Source organism: Diceros bicornis, chromosome 19 (genome assembly GCF_020826845.1).
Source record: "Diceros bicornis minor isolate mBicDic1 chromosome 19, mDicBic1.mat.cur, whole genome shotgun sequence".
Classification (NCBI taxonomy): Eukaryota; Metazoa; Chordata; class Mammalia; order Perissodactyla; family Rhinocerotidae; genus Diceros; species Diceros bicornis.
The window spans coordinates 51,857,468-51,880,260 of NC_080758.1; the positions used below are offsets into that span (position 1 = coordinate 51,857,468).

General features: G+C 39.7%; 1 long non-coding RNA gene across 3 annotated transcripts; it reads left to right on the forward strand.

Moving 5' to 3' along the window:
• Positions 1-260: 260 nt before the first annotated feature.
• Positions 261-14,423, forward strand: LOC131418756 (uncharacterized). Of its 3 annotated transcripts, XR_009223027.1 has the most exons (4): positions 261-280; positions 4,000-4,198; positions 12,423-12,504; positions 13,798-14,423. It is a non-coding gene; the product is annotated as an uncharacterized LOC131418756 (long non-coding RNA). The 3 variants fall into 3 exon arrangements; XR_009223024.1 differs by lacking the exon at positions 261-280 and having other exon boundaries at positions 3,842-4,198; XR_009223026.1 differs by lacking the exons at positions 261-280; positions 4,000-4,198 and adding an exon at positions 4,687-4,710.
• Positions 14,424-22,793: the final 8,370 nt, after the last annotated feature.

Below are 22,793 nucleotides of genomic sequence, written 5' to 3' on the forward strand. Positions count from 1 at the left end.
GGGAGTGAGTTTTCAGGGAAGGGGATGAAAGGGGTGGGTTTCACTTTATACAGATCTGTGTACTGTGACTTTTTTTACAATATGTATTTCTTTCATAATTAGAAAAATGAATGATGTGACCATTTGGTGCAGGACAGCAGCATTATGTTCACCAGTCTCTGTACTGTATGTTACTGCACAGCACGGACTGTAGGAAAAAGCCCAGAGGAGCAATGAAGACAAAGAAGACGCGACACCTGCAAAAAGTCAGTGAAGTATTTCTACACAACAAACCTTCCAGGTGAGTGACGGTCAGTATCTTCCACTGCTCCAGCTCTCGCAAGAAACCTAGTACCTTCCCAGGGTAAGCTGGAGGACCACGGCCCACTAGTCCACTCCCCGCCCAGGGCCTGTTTGTGCAGGGTGACTGCCATCAAGCAGACAATGGACTCAGGATGGGGCCTGTGTCTTTGGGGAGGCTGGTAGAGAGGCACAAAGTCGAACACCAGCTAAGGGCACACACCTGAGAGGTGGAGTTCCAGGTGGAGACTCAAAATGTACCAAGACACTGCATGAAGGAAGCTACTCCACCTCCCTGAGCCTCAGTGTCACCCCCTGTAAAATGGGAATCACAGGCTTACTTCACAGAGCTGTTGGGGAAGATACATAAAAGTGCCTGTTACAGTCAGTGTCCACATTATTAACAAAGTCGTCTCCAACTTCAGAATAATCGATGAAAAGAGTAATGTTGATGAGACCAAAGACGAGATACCCAGCTTCATAACAGCCCCAGCAGCATGAGAATGAGAGGAGCTCCGAGTAAGCAGGGTTCTTCACAGCTCCACTGGAGAGGATGAACATGGGCTACACCAGGATAAGTCGCTGTTGTACAGTGACTCGTGTAGTGAGGGTGGGTCCCTAAAGACACTGTGAAATACAGTTACACACAGTGGCTCCTAGGAAACAACTAAAAGCAATCAACGCAGCAGATAGGAATAGGAAGGCGGCGAGCAGAGGAGGGTCAGAGCCACAAAATCTGAAGGAAGACACTGAACCACAAGAGCCCAGCTCTGTCAACAGCTGCTGTGGTTGCACCAGGAGATCAAACGTCTGAGACAGCCATTGTGGGGACTGCTGGGAGCACAGTGGTCACTGCGGCCACACCCCAACAGCAGTGCATCGGAGCACACACACCCTGAGATTTTCCTCTCCATTAATCCTAGTTTTAAGATGATGAGGGCCGGCCCCGTGGCTTAGCAGTTAAGTGCTCACGCTCCTCTGCTGGTGGCCCAGGTTCGGATCCTGGGCGCGCACCAACACACTGCTTCTCCAGCCATGCTGAGGCCGCGTCCCACATACAGCAACTAGAAGGATGTGCAGCTATGACATACAACTATCCACTGGGGCTTTGGGGGGAAAATAAATAAATAAATAAAATCTTTAAAAAAAAAAAGGGCCAGCCCCATGGCTTAGCGGTTGGGTGCGCGCACTCTGCTGCTGGCAGCCCGGGTTCGGATCCCGGGCACGCACCGCTTCTCCAGCCATGCTGAGGCCGCGTCCCACATACAGCAGCTAGAAGGATGTGCAGCTATGACAGACAACTATCTACTGGGGCTTTGGGGGGAAAAAAATAAATAAATAAAATCTAAAAAAAAAAATAAGATGATGAATATCCTCATGTTACAATGTCTCTTTCCAACCCTTGTGGACGAGTGTAATCAGAACCCCCTGAAGAAGGCACAGGCCAGAATAGGATGGAACACTGGGGGCTGAGGGAGTGGCGCTGCACCTGACCACACAGACTATCACCCGGGCCTATTGAACACGAGAGAAGAACCCAAGGATGTGGTCTAATGAGAATTCCCCGTCTTGCCACATTCAGAGACACTACAGAGTTTCTCTTCCGTTCTTTACAAAAATGTCAAAGAATTCATGCGTCATTAATTCATAAAGAGGCAAATTCTTGACAAAGTGACAGAGTCCAGATTCCATGACCAGGTTTTTCAGTTGTTTTGATAATATCCCACATTCAGGAATCAGAAATGTAACCTATTGGGATGTGTAATATAAACAAGGACTTTTTTTGATGTAGATCAACGCCCAGATTTTTAGAGATGACATAAATCATGAAAGCTGCTAACCATTCCTCCACAGGTTTCAATAAGACTTTTAAGTTAATTTACCAATCTCAGGAAAAAAGAATTTGGCAATTCAAGTTTTTTGTTTCTGCATTCAAGCGTACAGTACAGACAAGAGAATGAGCAGAAAAAAATTAACAAGAAGGTCTTGTGCCTGCCCGGTGGCTTAGCGGTTAAGTGTGCACGCTCTGCTATTGGTGGCCCGGGTTCGGATCCGGGCACACACCGATGCACCGCTTGTCCGGCCATGCTGAGGCCACGTCCCACATACAGCAACTAGAAGGATGTGCAACTATGACATACAACTATCTACTGGGGCTTTGGGGAAAAAAAAGGAGGAGGATTGGCAATAGATGTTAGCCCAGAGCCGGTCTTCCTCAGCAAAAAGAGGAAGATTAGCATGGATGTTAACTCAGGGCTGATCTTCCTCAAAAAACAAAGAAAAAAACAAGGTCTTGGTTGCATTTCATCTTTTGCAAATAAGCAGGATATTTTATGCTCTGTTCCTTTCACTACTCTAAACAATTTTTAAAGAATATGGTACATCTGACAATCCCTGGGTGTGTTTATCCTGGAACCTTGCCAGAATCCAAAGCAGAGATGTTAAAGCTGATGGGTTTCAAATGCTGCCCAAGTGCTGTCTACCTTGAACATCCCTCTCCCAAAGCTGGACCACCAGTCTCTTCCTGAGGGATCAGAGTCGTCACCCGTGTCCCTGAGAGACTGGCCACTCAGGCCTGAGCTGAGATTAGGCTATCAATCTAAATGGCAAAATGCTTAAGCTATTTTCATCTTAAGGATGCTGTTTCAGAGGCCCCTGCACTGGAAGGTGTTGGTGAAAATGTTCTATTAGATACTTGCCTGGGAATTGGGTTGTTCTCCGATGCTCTTGGCGGATCCTGGGGAAACCAATGATTAACCTCATGGATGCCTCAACTTCCAAATCTGCGAAAAAGTCAAGCAACAGCCACTGTTACCACCCTGCAAAGCTCTTAAGTTGTGCTTGCAAGAGGGGCCACAAGGGCGAATTTCTCCCAAAAGCTGATGAAATGATGGCACTTTGGCTGCAGAAGGCAGAGGGCAGCAGGCAGAGGAAAGTTTCTGGGATGTCAAACTAGTTCCCATAAGCACTTTAGAGAAGCACCTGGCCCTGGACTATGTAGGAGGCTGTGGCAAGACCCACAGACATGCAGGTGGGAGGAGGAATCAAGCAACGGAGGGAGGCGGTGTGGAATAGACGTGAGTCCGGCTTCAATTTTGGACAAAAGCAGTTGCACGATGCAGGCCCGTGGTTGCCCATGCAGCCGCCACACCCTCCTAACTCCTTGGTTCCTCTCATCCTGTCACATCCCTCTGAGACTGAGTCCACATGGAGCATGTGCAAGACCACAGTGCAGAGCACACCTCCTTACTCCTCCCCTCAGGACTAGGCACTGCCCCGTGCCCAGAGCATCCCGGGAGTTGTAGTCCTGTAGTCCTGCAAGCTCCCAGCCGGGAGCGGTTGAGAAACAAAAGCTCCCAGCATGCACTGCTAGGGGCCCCAATTCCCTCCTTGTCCCTCCACCCCTGGGCCCCACTCCTCTCCTTGTCCACCCCACCCTCTGTCATGCCTCTTCTCTCTACCATGCCCACCCTCCATGCCCTGCCCACCGCCTGGAGTATGCGCAGTGTGGTTGGGCTGCATCCCTTGAGGCCGGTACTCAGGTAGGGGTGGGGCTCACCAGCCTGGCTGTTGTTGAGGATGCTTGCAGCCCTCCTTGAAGCTCCCTGGCCAGTATTTGAAATGTAAATTCAATATCTAAAATGGAAATACCAGGTGACTGGGATCCTGGAATTTGCCTTTTCAAGGCCACTTGTCCTACTATCCCCTCCATCCCTCCAGGCTGCCATGATCCTCCCTCTGGACCCTGTGGTCAGGGTCGCTGCAGAGATCCTCCCTTTGGACCCCGCCTGCCTGAAGGGCCCATACCTTGGTCAGGCATCTTAGAAGGACTGCCGTGAGCCATGTCATAAAAAGGAGAAAACATCACATTGGACAGCCCCAATTCCTGCATATACAGACGGGAAACTTAGGTGCACTGGTAAGTGACTCCTAAGCCACTTCAGGGGACCACACGCACGCCCCTTCTCCAACGCTGCACACAGGCTTGTTCACTGGACTTCCTTATCCCAGTGTGGACCTCGTGGCCTCATTAACACAGGCAACAGCACTGAAACTTCCCGTTGGTCCTTCCCACAATGTCAGGGAAGTTTTTGTAGGAAGGTAATATTCAATTTCTGCTCTACTATAGGGCTGGGTCCTTGACAACCAGTTTTAATATCCCTTTTTAAATATAACCTCAGAATCACAAAATAATTAAGCAAAATAATTTGTTGCTGTTGGGGGTTATGGTGATAACTCTCTGAAGTTATTTTTCCATTTAGCTACTCTGACTCCAAATACTACAGCACCACATGCTTCTCAGACTGGTGGATGCACAGCTCCTCTTCTTTGCAGAGAGGATGCACAACAGCAGAATATCCGTGGCCCGACTTTCTGGAGCATCAGTATTACTACAAGATTTAGAAAAAGCAAAGTTAGGTCATTTCCAAGGTAAGGAATTAAAAACTTAAAACTAAGATGAGGTGGGAAAGTCATATACCATTAATAGTTGTCAGTAATCTGTGCCTGAAATGTCAGACTGTCTCTGAGAAAGAACTCTGAGACCCTATTTCCCATTGTTTTAAATAGAAAAAATTAGAAGGCATAGCAAATCTATCGAAAAATCCTACCAATTACCTAAGTCACGATATGACACTTAGACATAAGTTATGAACATCATTGCTCCTTGTTTTCTTCCTCATTCAACCCAGTCCCACAGGTCTTGAGTGATTGCTGTGAACACTGCACTGTGCTAGATGTCAAGGCCTTGGTGAGCATCATTATGGGGGTGGACGTTGATGGAAAAAGATTGCATCATAAAAACTCAAAGCCATGCCACTTGCCAAATTGAGGCAAAAATGGAAAGACCTAGGGCACCAAGGAAGGGTGAGGGCATTAATAGATACTTGGGAGTATTAAAATCCATCTAATGGTGTCATGAGTGAATGTGTTCCACTTTAAAACAAAACTCAGCTGTTGTTCTCAGATATTGAGTTTATCTTTGTGCAAATATGCAGGATTTAAAGTGTTTATTGATGTATAACATGCATACAGAAATATATGCAGAGGTCATCCGTGTAAACCTCAAAAAATTATTACAAAGTCAACACACTTGTGTGACCAAGAACTAGCACCAGCTTCATTCAGGCCCCGACAATCCCTTTCTCCCTCCTTCCTCCCCAAAGGTAACCAATATCTTACCAGCAAACACTGTATATCGAGTTTGTCTTCTTATACAAGTGTTTTATTACAGGAAAATTTAAACAATATACAAAATAAACAAAATAGCATAGTAGGCCCATCACCCAACTTCAACAACTATTAATCATCTGCCATTTTTGTGTTATCCAGACTCCATCCCATTCTCACCTCAGTTTATTATTCTTTTAGTCCTTTTTGTGTGTGGGGGGAGGTAAGATGTACACACACTGAAAGGCACAAATCTCAATCGTACAGTTTTAGCAAATAAACATGCCCATATAACCTTCACCCCTTTAAGAATAATGTATTTCCTTCACCCCCAGAAAACTCCTTCCTGTTCCTTCCCAGGCAATTTTTTCCTTCCCCTGAGGCAACCACTGTTCTGTTTTTTTCACCATAGGTTCATCTTGGCAGAAATCAGCCCACATGTATTGTTTTCTGTCTAGCTTGCATCCCTCGGCACGAGGTAGATGAGACTCACCCAGCACGTGTGTGTCAGCGTTTGCTCCTCAGCACGGCTGAGGGCATTCTGCTCTGTGGGTGCCCCGAAGTGGGCTCGTCTTCCTCCTGGGGACGTGCAGATCATCTCCTGTGAACATTCTTGTACAAACCCTTTTTGTATGCTGTTTAATTCCTTTATTAGCATTTAAGTGACACATCTTTGCAGTTTTTAGTGGTTGATCCAGATTACAATATGCATCTTTAACATATCACAGCCTACCTAGACTTAATAGTGCACCAGTTTAATCAATGTAAAATATGGAAGCCTTGCTACAGAACAGTTCCATTTACCTCTGTCTGTCCTTTGTGCTATTGTTGTCATAAATTTTACATCTACCCATGTTATAAATCCCACAATACAGTGTTATGATTTTTCTTTAAATAGTCATAGGTCTTTTAAAGAAATTAAGAGAAAAATGTTAAGTATTGGGAGGGAAATGCTTCGAGGATCTGCAAATGTACTGTTTCTTCTCTAAGTTTCACTCACAGTTTTTGCATTCATCAGTCAGTCTTGCCCACAGTAATTATTACTGTGGTGTTCTAGTGGCGATTTTCTATTTCATGCTATCCAGCCGCGTTTATTATTTGGAATTCTGTGAGGAAGATTCCCCCCTCCCTCTCCCTGCCTTCTTCCTGTCTTTCTCTCTTTCTTCCCACCCCCTTTTTTTCTTTCTTCCTTTCTTATTTAATCTTCTTTATATCAGTATAGACTCATGGATATTTATTTTATTCTCTGGGTAATAATCCAATGCTACCATTATTTATTTTGTTGCTCCCAGTTTTCCAGCTTGAGCCGTTGGGAAGTCTTTAAGAGTGATTCCTTTTGGTTTTTTTTTTAAAGATTTTATTTATTTATTTTTTCCCCACAAAGCCCCAGTAGATAGTTGTATGTCATAGCTGCACATCTTTCTAGTTGCTGTATGTGGGACGTGGCCTCAGCATGGTCAGAGAAGTGGTGCGCGCTGGGGACCAAACCCAGGCTGCCAGCAGCGGAGCACGCTCACTTAACCGCTAAGCCACAGGGCCAGCCCAGATTGATTCCTTTTGACACATCTCATCATTTTCTGTGGTTTTTTTTGAAAGCACTTTCCTACTTTCTGGCACTATAAGAAGCTCCAGGCTCATATTGTATTTCCCATCCCCAGATTTGAATTAGCCATTTCTCCAAGAAAACCTGGTTCTTTTTATTGAAGAATGATATTTAGAAACCAAAATGTGGGAGCTAGGTGTGACCATTGATACGAGGGTGTCACTGCTTCTAGACCCTCTCAGCAGAGCTTGGAAATGTATGTATGAATGTAAACTCAGGTATACACATCTACCTATCGATATATCAATCTATCAATCTATCTATCTATCTGGATAGATATATTAAAAGAGACATGGATTCATACTGATACTTCCAACTCCAATCCAGCACCGCAGAGTTTATTCCAGCATTCTCCTTTTGTTTATTTGTAACTTCTTTCACCAACAGTGAGAAACTTAACTCCAGTTATCTACAATATATTTACTAATGTGTCAACTAGTTTCAGAATCGCTAATCCATACCCTTATGAAAAACAAATTTACCACCTAGAGTACAGTGTTTTTGTACAGTACTTTAGTTTTACAGTATCCCATCAAAACACTGTCTTCCAAAGTTACTTCGGTCAGGACCTTTCATCCCCACCCCTTCTGTGTGGTTATGTCACATGCTTGTAATACAGTGAGGTACATTTGTCACTGCATTCCATCTGAGTTCCCCAGCATCCTGATTGATTTTTAAAATTTGCAGAGTAAAATTCACTCTATGCGGTGTACAGTTGTATGGGTTTTGACAACTTTACGGTCATGTATCCATGTCCACGGTACCATACAGAGCTGTTTCTTTCACTCCCAACATTCTCTCATACTGTCTCTTTGTAGTCAACCCCTTCCCCCACTCCATTCCTTGGCAACCACTGATCATTTTCCATCCCTGTAATGCTGTCTTTTCTAGAAAGTCATGTAAATGGAATCATATACTATATAGCCTTTTGAATCTGGCTTCCTTCACTTAGAGATATGCATCCAAGATTAATCCTTGTTGTTGTGTGAATCAAGAGTTTATCCTTTTTATTGCCAAGTAGTATTCTAATGTACTGATGCACCACAGTTTCTTTCTCCATTCACCTGATGAAGGACATTTAGTTTGTTGCCGGCTTTTCACAATTATGAATAAAATGGCTATGAAGATTCATGCAAAGAGTTTTGTTTAAACATTAGTTTTCAATTTGCTTCAGTAAATCTCTAGGAGTGGGATATCTGAGTCATATAATAAGTGTATGTTTAACTTTATAAGAACCTGTTAACTGTTTTCCGAATGCAACTATCATGTAGCATTCCCAGTTCTAGTTGCTCCTAGTCCTCACCAGCACTCTGTAGTTGCAAATTTATTTTTTATTTTAGCCACCTAATAGGTGTGTGGTATCTTATTGTGGCTTCTGCTTCCTTTTTGAAAGTGAGTTCTGCTAAATATAAAATCCTGTGTTGACTTTTGGGTTTTCTTTCTGCACTTGAGAGATGTCATTTTGTTGTTGATTTGTCTCTTTTGTTTTTGATAATATATCATCCATCATTCACATTATTTCTCCCTGTATGTAATGTCTTCCCCTGTACATATGTATTTCCCTGACTGCTTTCAAGATTTTCTTTTTATCTTTAGATTTTAGCAGCTTGACTAACATGTGCCTAGGTATGGTTTTATTTTGTATTTTATTTTGTGTGTTTCCTGACTTTCTTGGATCTAAAATTTTAGATTTTTCACCAAATTTTGGAAGTTTTATGCTATTACTCATTGATTTGCCTTTCTGCTTCATTTAATTTTTTGTCTCTCCCCTGTCTGATGGGGACTCACTCATCTCACAGGTCTTAAGGCTGTCTTCATTTTTCTCAAAACTTTTATGTTCTTGTCTTCAGACTGGAGAATTTCTATTGCTCTGTATTCATGTTTCTTCTACTGTTTCTAATCTACCAGTAAACTCAAAAATATTTTCTGTATTTCATCTTCCTATTTGGTTCTTTTTTGTAATTTCCATTTCTCTGCTGAGTTTCTACATCTGTTCATTCATTATGAGAATATTTTTCTTTACCACCATGATCATCTTTATAAAAGCTGTTTTCTCATCCTTGTCTGCTAATTGCAACACCTTGGGAATAGTTTCTACTGCCCACTTTGGTCGTATGTGGATTATATTTTCCTATTTCTTCAAATCTCATGATTTTTAAAATTATGTACTAGAAACCATGGATGATAGTTATAGAGACTCTGGATTCTATTGTGTCCCTGTGAAGAGTGTTGTTATTTTTCTAGCAGAGAGTTAACTTGGCTGGACTGAAACTCCAATCCTATCTCCTTTACAATGGGCATAGCTGAAATCCTCATTCAGTTCTTTCATCTTTCAACTGCTGTTTTTACACTACGCCCTCTGGGGCGTACCCTGTAGGTGTGTTGTTCAAAGATCTGCCAATTTGCTGTGTGTGTCGGGGGCAGACTTTCATACATATTTTAAGATTTTCCTCTTTGTGGTTCCCTCCCTTCCAGAATTTCTCCCCTAACTTTCCGGCTACTCTGCCAGCCCCAAAATACATCCTCTAACATTACAAGTAATACTATAGTTTTTCCCGTCTGGGCCATGTACAGATTTTGGAATGCTTTGAGGCAAAAGACTCAAGCTTGCAAATATCTCCTGGTAAAATTCCCATGATTCAAGGGAAGACTGCTTGCCTTTGGAAGAGATTTTTGCATACATACATATACACATTTATTATATGTGTATTACATATAGATAGATGATTCTATATAAATATATATAATATTTCATGCAGATTTTATCATTGTTATCTGTGAGAGTGTTAGTTCAACAAGCTACTCCACTAGTACTGGAAGCTAGACCTCGGTTTTGTTTCTTTTTTGCATTTTATATAAATGGAATTATAAAATATATAGCCTTTTGAATATAATTTCTTTTATTCAGCATTATGGTTGTGATATTCATCCATGCTATTGCATGTAGCTAGTGTTAGTTCATTTGTTGAAAATAATTAATGTTGTTAGATGGTCATAAAATATGCATAACATGAAATTGACCACTTTATCCATTTTTAAGTGTACAGTTCAGTGACATTCAGTACATTCACATAACTGTGTAGTGATAACCTCTAACCATCCACAGATCTATTTCCACCTTGCACTGAAACTCTGTGCCCATTAAGCAACAACTCCCTGTTGTCCCTCCCTCTTGACCCTGGGAACCACCATTCTCCTTTCTATTCCTATGAATTTGACTACTCTAAGTACCTTATATGAGTGGAATCATGCAGTATTTTTCCTTTTGTGTCTGGCTTTACTTCACTTAGCATAAAGTCCTCACGGTTCATCCATGTCATAACATGTGTCAGAATTCCATCCTTTTTAAGGGTGAATGGTATTCCACTGTGTTTTACACAACAATTTTTGTCAACTCATCCATTTATGGACACCTGGCCTGCTTCCAGCTTCTGCTTATTTTGAATAATGCTGTTAAGAACACGGGTGTACGTATATGTCTTTATATATGCGTTCAGTTCTTTTGGGTTTATACCCATATATGGTGTTCTGAGATTCATTTTTTCACATGTGGGAGGGTTCCCCACACCTCCAACAAGCAATTCTGGGAATGCCAGATGGTTGTAAGATAATTCAACTCAATTTGATGCTGTCAACCCAGAGATACATCAGATTCCACAGTTTAAGGGCTCAGTCCTATAAGACTGCACACCCACCCAACCTCACCTCTACTTCAGATGCCAGTTACAAGCCCAGGCTTTTACCTGTACTTCTGACTGAGTGACTGTAAACCAGAGATTCCCACAACATCCTCCTTGGGTTTGATTAATTTGCTAGAGTGGCTCACAAAACTCAGAGAAACATTTACTAGATCACCAGTTTATTATAAAAGGATATAACTCAAGAACAGCCTGATGGAAGTGGTGCATAGGGAAAGGTATGTGAGAAGGGGCACAGAGCTTTCATGCCATCTCCAGGTGCACCACTCTCCAAGCACTCCTTGTCATTGCCAATCTGGAAGCTCTCTGAAACTCATTCTATTGGGATTTTTATGGAGGCTCCCTCACGTAGGCATGATCAATTATTAACTCAGTTTCTAGCCTCTCTCCCCTCTCTGGAGGATAAGGGATAGGACTAAAAATTCCAAGCTTCTAATCGGGGCTTGGTCTTTCTGGTGACCAGCCCCCATCCAGGAGCCATCCAGGAGCCCACCCAGAGTTGCCTCAATAGAAGAAATGATTCTCCTAGTGTTCTTATCACTTAGGAAATTACAAGGGTTTTAGGAGCTCTGTGTCAGGGATGGGGTCAAAGACAAATATTAGAACAAGAGATGCTCCTAGTGTTCTTATCATTTAGGAAATTACAAGGATTTTAGGAGCTCTGTGCCAGGAACTGGAGACAGAGATCCATAAATATATTTTCTGTTATTTCAGAACCCATAGGTAGAATTTCTAGATCATATGGTAATTCTATTTTTCATTTTTGAAGGAACTGCCATACTGTTTTCCACAGTTTTATATTCTCACCATCCAAGCACAAGGGTTCCAATTTTTCAAAATCCTTGCCAACACTTGTTATTTTCTGATTTTGTGATAATAAAACTATTCTAATGTGTGTGAAGAGGTATCTCAATGTGGTTTTATTTTGCATTATCCTGATACTTAGTGATGTTGAGCATCTTTTCACGTGTTTACTGGCCATTTTATGTCTTTGGAGAAATGTCTATTCAAGTCCTTTGTGCATTTTTAAATTGGGTTGTTTTTTTATTGTTGAGTTGTGGGAGTTCTTTATATATTCTAGATATTAATCCCTTATCAGATATGTGATTTGCAAATATTTTCAACCATTCTGTGGGTTGCCTTTTTACTTTGTTAATAGTATCTTGTGATACAGAAAACTTTTGCATTTTGATGAAGTCCAATTTGTTGTTTTTTTTTTGTTGCTTATGTCTTTGGTGTCAGATGAAAGAAATCATTGTTGGCAATGGCATTTGGACCCAATGACATGCAGCTTTTACTCTGTGTTTTCTTCTAAGGATTTTATAGCTTCAGCTCTAATATTAGATCTTTGATCCATTTTGAGTTAATTTTTGTATACGGTGTAAGGTAAGGGTCCAATCTCATTCTTTTGCATGTGGTCATCTAGTTTTCCCATCACTATTTGTTGAAAAACTTATCCTTTCTCCAATGAATGGTCTTTGCACCCTTGTCAAAAATCATTTGACCATATATGCAAAGGTTTATTTCTGGGCTCTCTATACTATTTCATTAGTATATTGTGTGTATTTATGCCAGTACCACACTGTTTTGATTACTTTGTAGTAAGTTTTGAAATCAGGAAGTGTGACTTCTCTAAATTGTTCTTCTTTTTCTACATTCTTTTTGCTATTTAGGGTCCCTTGAGAGTCCATATGAATTTTAGGATAGATTTTTCTATTTGTGCAAAAAACATCATTGGAATTTTTACCTCCTTGAGTAAGTTGATTCTTAAGTATTTTTCTCTTTTTGATGATATTGTAAATAAAAATGTAAAGTTTTTAAATTTCTTTTTCAGATTACTTATTATTAATGTATAGAAGAACAACTAATTTTTTCATGTTGATTTTGTGTTCCACTACTCTGCAGAATTTATCAGTTCTAAAAATTTTTTTGTGGAATTTTTAGGGGTTTCAACATATAAGATATTATTTGTAAACAAATATAATATTACTTCTTCCTTTCCAATTTGGATGCTATTGCTTTCTTTTTCTTGCCTAATTGCTTTGGCTAGAACATCTAATACCATGTTGAATAGAAATGGTGACAGTGGGCATTCTTGCCTTTTTCCTGATCTTAGAAGAAAAGCTTTCAGTCTTTCTCCCTTGAATACGATGTTCTCCGTGTATTTCTATATCTGGCTTTTATTATGTTGAAGTAGCTTCCTTTTACTCTAAGACTTTTCTAGTGTTTTTAACATGAAAACATGTTTAGTTTTGTCAAGTCTTTTTCTGCATCCATTGAGATGATCCTGTGTTTTTTTCCCTCATTCTGTTAATGTGCTTTATTACATTGATTCATTTTCATATATTGAAACATCCTTGTATTCCAGAAATAAATCCCACTTAAAATGATGTATAATCCTTTTAATATGCTGCTGAATCTGGTTAGTTATTATTTTATTGAGGATTTTTGTATCAATATTCATCAAAGATACTGACTTGTAGTTTTCTTTTCTCTTAGTGTCTTTGGCTTTCATATCAGGGTAGTGCTAACTCCATAGGATGACTTTAGAAGTATTCTCTCCTCTTCAACTTTTTGAAAGAGTTTGAAAAGAATTGGTGGTAGTTAATTAAAAAAAGGCTTTGGGCACACAAATAAATTCAGCATAAAATAAATACAAATAAATATTTTTTTAAAATGTGAAAAAGACTTTTTCTTAAAAAAAATAAAAATTAAGCAAGTACATCCCTTATCACTTTATTTCTAAAAGGGTTTTTTAACCTAATAGTAAGCAGAAACAAATAGTTAAAATTAAAATGACTCAAGTCTTAATTTCCTTCATTGCAAATTTTCTGACAGAAGTATATGGTGCCATCATGTATGACATCTTTTATGAAAAAGTGGTCATTTTTTGTGGTATTTGAGAATATTATGAATTTCCCCAGTGGCCTTTGACAATACTATGATATGCAAAGTTATCGTTTCAACATTTATGTCTTATTATTGTCTTTACCAAATTAACAAATTCTGTCAGGTGCTAATTAATCAACTACTTTTCATATGATTCAGGTTCTCCGCCACCAACTTCCATAACCATCAGGATATTCTACAACTTCTGCAAGAGTAACAATTTTACCTTACACTGTATTTGTCTCATGTGGTTTAAAACATCCAGAAATCATTGATAAACTGACCCTGCCCAAACTAAAGCATGGTGAGTTATAAAAGATGGTCGCTGTTAAGTGGGGAGGGATTGCAGGTTGAACTTAATTTTATAAGTGGTCAATTTATTACAATATATTGTTCTATTATCTATTTCACTTCTTTTTTAAAAAAAGTGATATTTGAGGGCACTTAGATAATAAAAAGTTGAGAAGATAACGAACTGATGTACTCTGTAAGCTTGAAATGTTTTCAAGCATAAGATACAATAAGAACTAAAACTAAGAAGTGGCAGAGGAAATAGAGATAAGAGGATGAAATTGCAAAACAGAATCTATAATAATATCTCAATGGCTAGCGCTGTGGTGCCAAGAAGGTGGTGAAGTCAAAGAATTCGTAAAGATGATAATAGACTGCAAAGAAAAAAGACTGAAATTTTTGTAGAGAGAATTTTTACAGCGATATTACAGATAGAGAACAGGGAAGAGAAGTTGGAGTGAGAGACTATCTTCTTAAATTACTTCCACTGTAGAGAACAAAAAACCAATTTGCTGAAATCTGTATTCCCTTCTATGACCCGGTGGAAGATGAAGATTTGGCCACCCTGAAAGCTATCTCTTTACCTTGGCTGTTTTCTCTGAGGGCATTTGACCTCCCCCACTAACTGCCTAAAGAATTTAAAACAAAACATCTGTTTCAGGAAGGAGTTATTATCATGATGGCTGTAAATATAATGTACAATAGATGTTACAATAGAAAAGACACCAACAAGCCCATCTTATCAGAAGTTCTGTCTCTGACCATATTCTTTGGATGGCCCTGCAAGGAGTTGCCAGAGAGACATTTACATTTATAAGGGAAATCTCCATTTGTAAAGGTATCTGCCTCTCTGAATTGGGAAGAGGGGGAATGACCTCATTTCTAGAAACTTATCAATGTAAAAGGTGAGGCCTTAAATCTGCATAATAACCTCACTCTTGTTTACTGTGCTTTAGTGGTAATCTCCTGTAACTGACTCCCCCCACCCCCAACATCTTCCTTTGTCATTGGCTGAACATGATATTTAAGATGAGAATTCTGCTATTGTGTTGAGAAACGCAGTGTCCTTGCTTTCTCCCATGCATACATGTTATTAAACTTGGTATTATTTTCTCCTTCTAACCTGTCTTGTTAATTATTTGGCCAGCCATAAGAACCTTAAGGAAAAGGGCAGAGGGAGATTCTCCCTCTATCCCGACAACACTATCTTTACGTGCAAAATCTCAGCCCTGAATGAATGTCACATTCCTCCTTTTGCATCCCCGGGGAACAGGGCAAATAAGCTCATCTGAAACCTCAGCTGCCCAGCCTGTGAAATAAGGCTGGCCATCCATTCTCACAGAGGAGCCAACTGGAGGTAGGATTTTTGCTTCTGAATTCAGCTAAACATCTTCAAAGAATTTTATCTGCCCTTCCTTATCCAGGGCTATCCGTGAAGGGCTGGCTGGCTTTTAGAGAAGACCAATTCACAGTCAGCTGAGACATTTTCTGTTGGGCTCTCTAGAGAAGGCTGTGGGGTTTGTCAGTAAGAGTCTATATCTATATGGGTTATATATTTTTATTTTATTCAGAGATTTATGAAGAAATTTACATGGTAAGTATTACTTATTATCAAGAAAAATGGTTGTGTATTCTCTGGTCATTTAAGCAAAATCCTCCTTTCAGGGTCCACCCATAGACAAAGCCCAGATTTAATCTCTGTGGGAGATCAAGATTTGGCCACCCTGAAATCTGTCTCTTTACCTTGGTTGTTTTCTCTAGGGACATTTGACCTCCCCCACTAACTGCCTAAAGAATTTGACATGGTGGCTCCTTCCTAGAACAGATCTATCATGACTGCTATAAAGATAATGTAGGATAGAGGTTACAATAGAAAAGGCACCAACAAGCCCATCTTATCGGGAGTTCTGTCTCTCTGGCCACATTCTTTGGATGTCCCTGCAAGGAGTTGCCAGACAATCATTTACAAGGGAAGTCTCCATTTGTAAAGGTATCTCCCTCTCTGTATTGGGAAGAGAGGGGGATGAGCTCATTTCTAGTGACTTATCAATGTGGAAGGTGAGGCCTTGAGCTACGTTACAAACCTTACTCTTGTTTACTGTGCTTTAGTGTTCATTTCCTGTAACTGACTCCCCCCACCCCCAAAATCCTCCTTTGTCATTGGCTGAAAATGGTATTTAAGACGAGAATTTCTGCTATTGTGTTGAGAAACGCAGTGTCCCTGCTTTCTCCCATGTATACATGTTATTAAACTTGGTATTATTTTCTCCTGCTAACCTGTCTTGTTGATTATTTGGCCAGCCAGAAGAACCTTAAGGGAAAGGGCAGAGGGAGATTCTCCCTCTTCCCCCGACAGTTTTGGCGTAGTCGCCAGGAGCCACACTGGCTGGCAAGTTGCCTTCTCTGGCTAGAAGACCTGCCTTCTCCCTGGACTACTGCAGATGGTGAGATACGGGAACGCCTGACAAAAGCCAGCAAAAGGTAAGACTTCTTACCACGTCAGCCTCCCGGAATCTCTATCTGCGGAGTCCGGCGGAAGGAAATGGTGAGAATTTTTTCTCTCTAAATTTAGATTGGCAGGAGAAAATATTTGGGAAACTAGTTTCTTGGGCTTTTAGTGACTCTTGGTTTAAATTTGGTAGAGTACTCTTGGTTTTGATCTTGATCACTTTTCCTCCCAGAGTAATCTCTGTCTTGTTCTGTGTCCTGAGAAAACTTGGCTTTGTGACCAGTGAGAATCTTCTCCTTGGTCTCCACCATACGGAAGGTGCATTTACCGGGGTGCACCTCGGTGGCCAGTAAAGTAGACTGGGGTTCCGAACTGTCTCTTTGTCTGGCTGTGCCAAGCTCTCAGGGGAATTTGTTATAAAGGGCCCAGTCCATAAGGGCTTTTGTCGTCTTTACCTTCGTTGCTTGTTAGTGCTGGAAAAATCCCATTCCAGTATCGCCTGCCCGGTGTCACAGATTAGCGGGTCTGTGACTGGAGGCGTCCCACACTATTGTGGGAGATTGGAGACACCATCCTTACCGCCTGTGCAACGAAGGTCTTTACTTTCTCTGAATATCTTTGGGAGTGAATTCTGTGGATCACGGGGGCTACATCATCTGCGCCCTCACCAGGGACTCCTCTTTGCGTCCATGGTAGATTTATTCTAAGCGTGGAAAGTTACCTCCGGGTCTTTCCTTAAAAAGGCTTATTGGTTCGAGTCACTATTGGAATAAATATACAAATGAAGATCCTACTCGTCAATGGCCAGACGATGGATCCTTTGAATTGGAAAAACTTCTAAATTGGGGGAAAAAAAATGTTTTGAGAGCTCTCACATAATTAGTTATTTGGTACCTAAGAAAAGGCCAAAAAAAAAGGAAGGGAAATATTTGACTGGCCTTAAGACATTGACTCAGGTTACAATTGAATTGAGAACATGTAAAAGTGTAAGTGTTGATAAGATTATAAAGGTTGGAATGTTTGAGCTAATTTTACATAAAGGTTACATCAACTTTGCCTGAGTATGTTTTAAAATGTCTGACTGGGAATGCTTCCATTGTCCAAAATTAGAAGACCAAGACCTATTGATAAAAATCTTAATGATAACTATGTTTAAAGGTATAAGAGGTGATAAAATTTACATGAAATTTTGTAGGAAAAAACTGATGTTATTTCTATTACAGAACTGGTTAACAAAAATAGTAATTTAAATGATGGCTAATTTTATCTGAAGTCTTATGAAGTCTTATAGGCAATCTAAATAATTATTGGGAACAAGAAAATAGTTGTGAAAAAGATAAATGTTGGATGAACTATAACAATAATTATGTGTTATGGTGGTTAGAGCTTCCAAACTCTTTTTGGTGACTTTTAGAGTTTTGCTAAAATTTATGATAAAAAATTCTCTGAGTATCATCATTTCCAAATAAGATAAGATATTAGACATTGATTGCTAAATGTACGTTTGTCTACTTTTGGCTTTTCATTACAGGAAAACTAAAAGGTGTTTTGGGTCTATTGGTAAACATGTGTTTTATTAAAAGATTGTACTATAAAGTAACATGTTTCTAGAAGTTATGAAGTGTTTATAAATTTTCCAAGCCACAAGATACTAATGTAAAAAAAAGTTTATAATTGTTTAGTTTTTACTTACAAATTAAGGTTTCTAAAGGTTAAAATTTCTAATTAATATATGTGATTGAAGCTACTAAATATTAAGAAAAATATGTCTGTGTACAAGGAAAGTAAGATGTATAAAGAAGGTGCAAAGAATGGAAATATTTTGTTTGGTTAAGAAAGATAAATTTGTCCTCAAGTACTAGAAGGGAAAAGAAAGACATGGGACAAATTCTAGATGTAAAAAGAAAGTTATAGAAGGTTTGTGGAAGAGGAATTCTGGAAAAGGAGTTTTTGTATGGTCAAGTTGGCTAAGATTGAAATGAATTTAATTAAGTAAATGAGTTTTAATAGCAGAAGTAAGCTGGTGCAAAATTGAAATTTCTCGTAAAAAGATAATTTGCTTAAACTTGATAAAGAGGTTATAAAAGATTTGTCTTTACCTTTGAGTAAGTCTACCTAAAAAAAAAAAAAAAAAAACCTGTTAAAATAATTTCCTACGTTCAAAAGACTGAGGTCTCGCTATTAAGGCTTTTTGGACTGTTAATGTTCTGTTTGCTTTGATTGTTTATATTTTTGACAAGCTCCACCAAAATTCATATCTTAAAATGTCTTTTTTTCTTTGAGAATTTTCAAAGGGCCCTGAAACTTTTCAAAGAAATTTGCTCTCTTCCTATAAGGAGGAAGATACTAAACTTATTAGGCTTATTCAGTGTGTTAAATTACATAGAAAACATTGTCAGACAAGTGAAGATAAAATCTTCTTAGGTGGTATTATGTGGGCAAATGTTATTGATATAGGTGTTTTAAAATTGTATAACAGGAGTGACGTCAGCATCATGGCGGAGTGAGCTTTCCCGTGAATTCTTCCCCCACAAAATACAACAAAAGTAACAGCCACAGACCAACAACGGAATCCCAGACAGTCAAAAGCTGGAGCGGAGGGATCCACACTGCCGCACATCTGAGAGCGGAACGTGCTGGGCCCCCGGAGGAAGTGGGGAGAGGTAAGGAGAACTCCGCTCCCTCCCCATCAGATCAGCGATCCGGTCCGCGCGGCTCCCAGAGAGGGGGGAGGGGCGGCCCTCGGCGGGAAACTGTAGCTCTTCGGGCGCTCTCAGCCAGTGGGAAACTCCCGCACAGAGGGCTCAGAGGAGCCACAGGGCTACCATCAACATCTGAGCAACCCAGAGAGCGGATAAAGAGGGGCAAACGAGAAGCCTCCCACGTCAGGGACCCAGAGGGCAAAAGAGAGAGCTCCCCCCTCCCCGCAACCCGGAGTCTGCAGCTCGACCAGATCTAGCGGTCCGAGGCAGACCTGAATAAACTGGACTGGACCCGTGGATCGCAGTGGGGAAAAGAAACAAAACAAAACAAAACAAAACTGCGGATCGCAGCAGAAAAACTGGGGCAGAGCGCAGGGGGCTTAGACTACACAGCCCTTTACCACCACACAGTGGCGGCAGGTGGAAATTGCAACCAGAGACTTCCAGGATGAGGAAAATCAAAACCAACACAGGAACCACAATGCAAAAATATATGAAATCACCAGACCAGAAACAAAATGACAAGCACCCAGAAATCAACCCCGAAGACACAGAAATCCATAAACTAAATGACAGAGATTTCAAAATAGCTATCATAAAAACACTCAACGAAATACGAGACAACACAGACAAACAATTAAATGAGATTAGGAGTTTCTTCACAAAAGAGATTGAAATCATAAAGAAAAACCTATCAGGGCTGATGGAGATGAAGAACACAATGGAGGAGATAAAGGAGAATCTGGAATCTTTAAAGAACAGAGCTGACAATATGGAGGAAAGAATTAGTACTTTAGAGGATAGGAATACAGATATACTCCAGATGGAAGAAGAGAGAGAACTAAGACTAAAAAGAAATGAAGAAAGACTCCGAGAAATATCGGACTCTATTAGAAAATGTAACATAAGAATTATAGGTATTCCTGAGGGAGAGGAGAGGGAAAGAGGAACAGAGAGCCTATTCAAGGAAATAATAGCTGAAAATTTCCCAAATCTGGGGAAGGAGCAGGAAATACCAGTAAGCGAAGCCAACAGGACGCCTATATATATTAACAGACAAAGGCCTTCACCACGACACCTAGTGGTAAGGCTAACCAGGGTCAACGACAAAGAAACAATATTAAGGGCAGCTAGACAAAAACAAAAAATAACGTACAAAGGAACTCCCATCAGGCTCTCAGCGGATTTCTCAACAGAAACTTTTCAGGCTAGAAGAGACTGGAATGACATATTCAAAATACTAAAAGACAAAAACTTTCAGCCAAGAATACTCTATCCAGCAAAAATATCCTTCAAATATGATGGAGAAATAGTAACTCTCCCAGATAAACAAAAGCTAAGGGAGTTCATGGCCACGAGACCGCCACTACAAGAAATACTCAAGAAGGCCCTCAGGCCTGAAAACAAGAAGAGAAAGGGAACACAAAGCTTGGAGTAAGGAGAAAAGTAGGTAGACAAAATCAGAGAAATAGTAGATCTTTACCGGAATAGGTTAGCAACCACTTAAATACTAAACTCAAAGATCAAAGGAAGAAATTCACCAAAAATAAATTTAACCTCATCACTGTAAACACACAGCCACAACACAAGATAGAATAAGGTATAACAAGAGCAACTTAGAAGGGGAAGAGGAAAGTGACTGAATTGACTTAGTATAAGGAAATAGGAGGCTATCAGATAATGGACTATCTCATACAGAAGATTTTTCGCCCAAACCTCAAGGTAACCACTAAACAAATAATCAAATTAAAACCACATATGATAAACAAAGAGAAAACTAGAAGAATCATAAGACAGAACAACCAAACTGAATTGGCAGTCCAAAACAAATGGGACAAGAAACAAAGGAAATGCAAAAGAACCAGAAAATAAGTGACAAAACAGCAACATTCAACCCTCATATTTCAATAATTACCCTAAATGTAAATGGATTGAACTCTCCAATCAAAAGATACAGAGTGGCAGGATGGATTAAAAAGCAAGACCCAACAATATGCTGCCTTCAGGAAACACATCTTAGCACTAAAGACAAGCACAGGCTCAGAGTGAAAGGATGGAAGACAATACTCCAAGCTAATGGCAAACAAAAGAAAGCAGGTGTTGCCATACTCATATCAGACAAAGTAGACTTCAAGATAAAACAGGTTAAGAAAGACAAAGAAGGGAAATATATAATGATAAAAGGGACACTCCATCAAGAAGACATATCACTTATAAATATATATGCACCCAACATAGGAGCACCAATGTACATAAAACAACTATTAACAAACCTAAAAGGAGAAATCAACAACAACACAATAATAGTAGGGGATCTTAACACCCCACTTACAGCAATGGATAGATCATCCAGACAAAAAGTTAATAAAGAAATATTAGACTTAAATGAGAAACTGGACGAGATGGACCTAGTAGACATATACAGAGCACTCCACCCAAAAACAGCTGACTACACATTCTTCTCAAGCGCGCATGGAACATTCTCTAGGATAGACCATATGTTGGGAAACAAAGCAAGCCTCAATAAATTTAAGAAGATTGAAATCATAACAAGCATCTTTTCAGACCATAAGGCTATGAAACTGGAAATGAACCATGAAAAAAAAACTGGGAAAGTGACAAAAATGTGGAGATTAAACAACATGCTACTGAACAACCAATGGATCATTGATGAAATTAAAGGAGAAATCAAAAACTATCTGGAAACAAACGAAAATGATAACATGCCATATCAAACCATATGGGACGCAGCAAAAGCGGTCCTGAGAGGGAAACTCATAGCGATACAAGCCCACTTTAACAAACAAGAAAAAGCCCTAATAGGCAACCTTAAATTACACCTAACAGAACTAGAAAAAGAAGAACAAACAAAGCCCAAAGCCAGCAGAAGGAGAGAAATAATAAAAATCAGAGCAGAAATAAATGATATTGAGACCAAAAAAAACAGTAGAAAGGATTAATGAAACAAAGAGTTGGTTCTTTGAGAAGATAAACAAAATAGACAAACCCTTAGCCAGGCTAACTAAGAAAAAAAGAGAAAAGGCTCAAGTAAATAAAATTAGAAATGAAAGAGGAGAAATTACAACGGATACCATGGAAATACAGAGGATTATAAGAGAATACTATGAGAAATTATATGCCAACAAATTGGACAATCTAGAAGAAATGGATAAATTCTTAGACTTATACAACCTCCCAAAATTGAACCAAGAAGAAATGGAGAATCTGAATAGACCAATCACAAGTAAAGAGATTGAAATAGTAATCAAAAACCTCCCAAAAAATAAAAGTCCAGGACCAGATGGCTTCTCCAGTGAATTTTACCAAACATTCAAAGAAGATTTAATACCCATCCTCCTCAAACTATTCCAAAAAATAGAGGAAGATGGAACACTTCCTGAATCATTCTATGAGGCCAACATCACCCTGATACCAAAACCAGACAAAGACAATACAAAGAAAGAAAATTACAGGCCAATATCGCTGATGAACATTGATGCAAAAATCCTCAACAAAATATTGGCAAACCGAATACAACAATATATTAAAAAGATCATACACCATGATCAAGTGGGATTTATACCAGAGATGCAGGGATGGTTCAACATCCACAAATCAATCAACGTGATACATCACATTAACAAAACAAAGAATAAAAACCACATGATCGTCTCAATAGACGCAGAGAAGGCATTTGACAAGATACAACATCC